Here is a 5489-nt window from a genome sequence, read left to right on the forward strand (position 1 = left end):
AGCCAACTGGGCACGGTGGCTCACACCTGTAATTGCAGCACTTTGGGAGGCCGAGGAGAGCAGATCACGAGGTCAGGAGTTCAAGACCAGCCTGGCCAACATAGTGAAACCCAGTCTCTAGTAAAAATACCAAACTTAGCTGGGCATGGTGGCACGTGCCTGTAATCCCAACTACTCAGGAAGCTGAGGCAGGAGAATTGCTTGAACCCAGGAGGTGGAGGTCACAGTGAGCAGAGATAAAGCCACTGCACTCCAGCCTGGGCAACAGAACAAGACTCCGTGTCAAAAAAAAAAAAAAAAAAAAAAAAAGAATTCCAGAAGCCTCTATTAACCCAAACTATTCTGGCTACCTCTAAAACAGACTTTGCGTTCATTTTCTATTGTTGCCATAACACGTTACCACAAATATAGTGGGTTAAACCAAAGCCCATTTATTGTCATACAGCCCTGGAGGTGGAAAGTCCAGATCACCCTGTGGGCAGTGCTGGTACCCTCTGAGGCCTCTCTCCTTAGCTTGCAGGTGGCCGTCTTCTCTCTGTGGCTCCTCATATTGTCTTCCTTCTGAGCATGTCTCTGTGTCCAAATTTCCCTTTTATCAGAATACCAGTCCCACTGAATTAGGACCTACCCTAATGACCTCCTTTCAGCTACCTCTGCAAACACCCTATCTCTAAATAAGGTCACATTCTGAGGTGCTGGGGGCCAGGACATATTTATTTCCAATATTCATGTCAATTTTGTGGTGTGACATAATTCAGCCTATAGCACACAGTCACTATAGATGTGAGATCTCATAGAATCACCACAAACAGCAAAATTGACCCCTGATCACAGTTGTCAAACAAACCTAGCCATGGGCCTTTGAGGGAATCCCCCTGCAGTCAGCTGCCTCTAAGATGCCTGAAGGATTCCTGCCTCCTGGTGTTTGTGCCTGTGGGCGGTCCACACCCCTCGACTTACTGACTGGTTTAAATAAGTGGATTCTGGCAGTAGTGATGACACTTGTGGGATTAGGTTATAGAAAGACCTTGGCTTCTCACGGGGGGTTCCCTCCCACTCTCCCTGGGTGGCTCTGTCTGGGGAAGCTGGCAGCCAGGCTGTGTGCAGCCCAGAACAGAAACCCACAGGACTGAGTCTAAAAGTGGACCTTGGCCGGGCCCGGTGGCTCATGCCTGTAATCCCAGCACTTTGGGAAGCTGAGGCAGGTGAATCACCTGAGGTCAGGAGTTTGAGACCAGCCTGGCCAACATGGTGAAACCCCATCTCTACTAAAAATACAAAAATTAGCTGGGTGTGGTGACATGTCTGTAATCTCAGCTACTTGAGAGGCTGAGGCAGAAGAATCGCTTAAACTTGGGAGGCCAAGGTTGCAGTGAGCCAAGATCACGCCACTGCACTCCAGCCTGGGCGACAGACTGGGGTCTCCATCTCAAAACACAAATTAAATAAAGTAAAAAATAAATAAATAAATAAATAAATAAATAAAACTGGATCTTGAAGCCACTGACAGTCACAGGCCAGAGGCGGGGGGCAGGTTCTGCCCGAGTAAAGTCTGAGATGACTCCAGCCCTGGACAGCACTGATGGCAGCCTTCTGACAGTCCCTGGGCCACAGGCCCCACCTAGGCAGCACTGCAATTCCTGACTGCCACACAGACACTGTGGGACAATACATATATGTTGTCTGGAGCTGCTAAGTTTTGGGGGTAATTTCTTAGGCAAATGTTACTTCCTTTCTAGACCAGGTCAGCCATATGTTGGATTTCTATTTGGTTAAAACTGTGAGTCACTTTGTAAATATCAAAATCTGCCTTATGTACCCTTTGGCCCCTAAATCAAGCCGTTAAGCAATGAGAACCTGAAACTTCAAGGAGTTTTATAGCCAGTGAATAAAAGAAAGTTCCTTTTAGGATAGTTGGGATAATAAAACAATGTCAGCTTTTTATTATAGACTTCTAAATATCTCTAGTGTGCTAAATCAGGGACTTGGATTCCCACATTAGCCAGAATTTAGGGATGAACTGCCAACAAACAACCCCACAACCGCAAATTGGCCTTTCCTGCCTGTGGGTCTGTGAATGGCAACAGGGCCCCCAAATGAAAGGGGGGTGCTCAGGTGCAATTAGTGCACCTCTCATTTGGGGATTCTTAGTTTAGGAGTGAGGGAATGCTACTCATCCCATTGAAAGAGGTGGGCAGTCAGCATTAGCTGGACCATATTAAATCTAAAGGAGCCCAAATATTTGTCACAATAATTCATTATTCTTCTTTCCACACTCAATGTACATTGCTCTTGAAAGATAGGAGAATATCGTCTCCAAAGGATGCCACCCCTTCCTCAAAGGATGCCACCCCTCCCCAAAGGATGCCACACCCTTCCCAAATGATGCCACACCCTCTCCAAAGGATGCCACACCCTCCCCAAAGGATGCTACCCCTCTCCAAAGGGTGCCGTGCCCTCCCCAAAGGATGCCACCCCTCGCCAAAGGATGCCACACCTTCTCCAAAGGATGCTACCCATCCTCAAATGATGCTATCCCCTCTCCAAAGGATGCCAACCCTCCTCAAACGATGCCACCCCGTCTCCAAAGGATGCCAACCCTCCCCAAATGATGCCACCCCCTCCAAAGGATGGCACCTCCTCTGTAGAGTGTGCCATCCCCTCCCCAAAGGATGCCACCCCCTCCAAAGGATGCCACCCCTTCCCAAATGATGCTACACCCTCTCCAAAGGATGCCACCCCATCTCTAAAAGGTGCCACCCTCCTCAAGGGATGCCACCCTTTCCCCAAAGGATGCCACTTTGGCATAAGGATTATTTGGAACTGAAGGCCAATAATAATCTGTTGTTGAGAAACAACGGATGCAAAAAAGCTTTCTGCTCACCCCTCTTTTCCTAAAAACAGGACAAAATGGACAAAGTTGTCTTTGCCTCTCTACCAAGAAAGAATCAATTTAATCATGTGAGATGACTTTAGACCCTTATCAGCCAAGAGACAGCACCAGTGAAATCTGCATGCCAGGCCTTACTCGCCGGCCCTCTCCACCGCTGCTTCCCATAACTCCCCTCCTCTGCATCTTTCACTCTTTGCCTTAGCTGAAGGTGCCACACAGGCCAGAGTTCTCTAGCTGAACTAAGGAAAAGTCCTGCAGCAACAGTATTTGTTAGAATGTTGGGGTGCTCAGGCCTCCGAAACAGAACCTCTCTCTCTGATCTTCTCCCACCCTCCTTTTACCTACTCCTTTTGCTCCCCATGCAGGCCACAGAAACGAAAACTGTAATCTTTCCCCACCTTTCTGTCTTGGACCTGGCCGTAAGGACATTTTCTGACTTCCCTTTTCTGACTGTGGGTCATAAGACTCCCAGTTCAGAGAGGGTCCTGCCCCATACCCAGGAGGAAGGATGCTGCCCAGAGACGCCAAGAAGAGTCTGAATACATGGGGTCTGCTGGGGTTCCCCGCTCAGTCTGTTGGAGTTACATCACACACTTTCTGTCCGGTAACATTTCTACACAGCTGTCTTCTATCATGTCCATCCAATGAGGTCTCCATAAAAGGCCCAAGGGGATGGGTTTTGGGGACTTCTGGAGGGCTCAACACGTGGGGGCTTGCAGGAAGGGAGAATTCATTTGCAGGCTGGGAGGGTGGCGCAGCCCAACTCCCCTGGGTCAGAAGGTCCTGTGCTTGGACCTTTGCAGACCTCTCCCTCTGCATCCCTTCATCTGGTTATTTATTTGTAGCCTTAAGCTATTTTTTAAATAAATAGGTAAATGTAAGTAAGTGTTTCTCTAGTTTTATGAGCCACTCTAACAAATTAATCAAGCTTAAAGAGGGGGTCGTGGGAACCCCAACTTACAGCTTGTCAGAAGTTCTGGAGGCTTGCACTTGCCCATGGTGTCCATGGAAGCAGCCTTGGGGACTAAGCCCTCAACTTATGGGATCTGACACAATCTCGAGGTAGATACTGTCAGAATTTGTTTATTTATTTAGTCTTTTTTTTACTGTTATGATTATTTTGAGATGGGGTCTTGCTCTGTTGCTGAGGCTAGAGAGCAGTGGTGATACCCTAGCTCACTGCAGCCTGGAACTCCTGGGCTCAAGCGATCCTACTTCAGCCTCCTGAGTAGCTGGGACTACAGGCGTGCACCACCATGCTCACCTACTTATTTTATTCTTGTAGAGACAGAGTCTTGCTATGTTGCCCAGACTGGTCTCCAATTCCTGGGCTCAAGCGATTCCCTCCCACCTCTGCCTCCCAAAGCTGGGATTACCAAGGCAGGAGCCACTGTGCCTGGCTGGAATCAGAATTAAATTGGATTCAAGGACACCTAACTGGTGCCCACTACAATGTTGGTTGCTTGCTTGCTTGCTGATAGGGAGAAATCCTTACACGTTTGGTCACAGATGTCTTCTGTGTTCATCGTTGTGTTGTGAGATCAGAGGAAAAACAGTTGTTTTTTTTCTGCATCAGAGGACACAAATATTCAGACCATAGCAGCTGTGGCAGGAATTTGCCACTCTATTCCAGCCAATGCCTGAAGACTGGTCCAGGCTCTTCCTTTCCTAGAGCATTTACTGAAACCAGCTCACAACTGGGAATGCTTCCTCTGGCGCTTTGAGATGTCCATGTGTCTCCTACAATCCAGCAGTGGCTCCTCAAGGAACCCAGAGCCATTCCTTTGAAACCAGGAGGGAGAAGGCCTCAGTCTCTGCCAGAAGGTAGAATCCTGACTTTGGGCCTGGCTGGTTAGCAGACGCAGATGGTCTCATCTGATTGGCATGGAGCCCTCGCTCACCCCATCTCCTTCCCTTTAAGACACTCCGCTACCCCTGCACAAATTAGAATGGAGGCGGCTCTGTACTTACTGCAGCTGGTACTGAATGGAAATCTGTTTTCACTGCTTTAATGTCCAGCTTTATCTTTGCGTTAACTGAAAAAATCACAGGATCTATAAATTGGAAATGCAGATTTCATTTCTTGTAAAGGGTTATAGCCTACAAGGTGGCCATCCCTCGGGCAGGGAAGTGCAGCCTCAGCCAAACCCAACCAAGCCCAGGCACTTTGGGGGAGGGAGGAGTTGGGGCAGGAGCTCTGTGTTTGTTTGGCTTTGCCAAACACACATATTCCACAGCCTACGGGAAGGCTATGGAGATCCATGAGGGCGGCCCTCACATATATTCACAAAACACACATGCACATGACATGTGATGCATACTTATCTTGGGTTGGAGGCTTCACATGTAAATGTATTCCAATTAGGTCTTTCAAGGACTCAAAGGTGCTCAAGTGCACAGCCTCTGTAAACTGGCCAGGACTAGCCCAAGGTTGTGGTCTCTCATCAGGAGAAAGCTCTTGAAGTCGTGTCTTATCCAGTGAATGCTGCTGTCATGGCTGGTGGAGCGGGGGTCAGAGAGTCAGCCACTGTGAGCTGGGTAAGTTGCAATTGTCTTAACGTTGCTTAGCTGGAGGCTGGTGGTTCTTTAGCTGCTG

This window comes from Rhinopithecus roxellana, chromosome 8 (assembly GCF_007565055.1).
Source record: "Rhinopithecus roxellana isolate Shanxi Qingling chromosome 8, ASM756505v1, whole genome shotgun sequence".
NCBI classification, from domain to species: Eukaryota; Metazoa; Chordata; class Mammalia; order Primates; family Cercopithecidae; genus Rhinopithecus; species Rhinopithecus roxellana.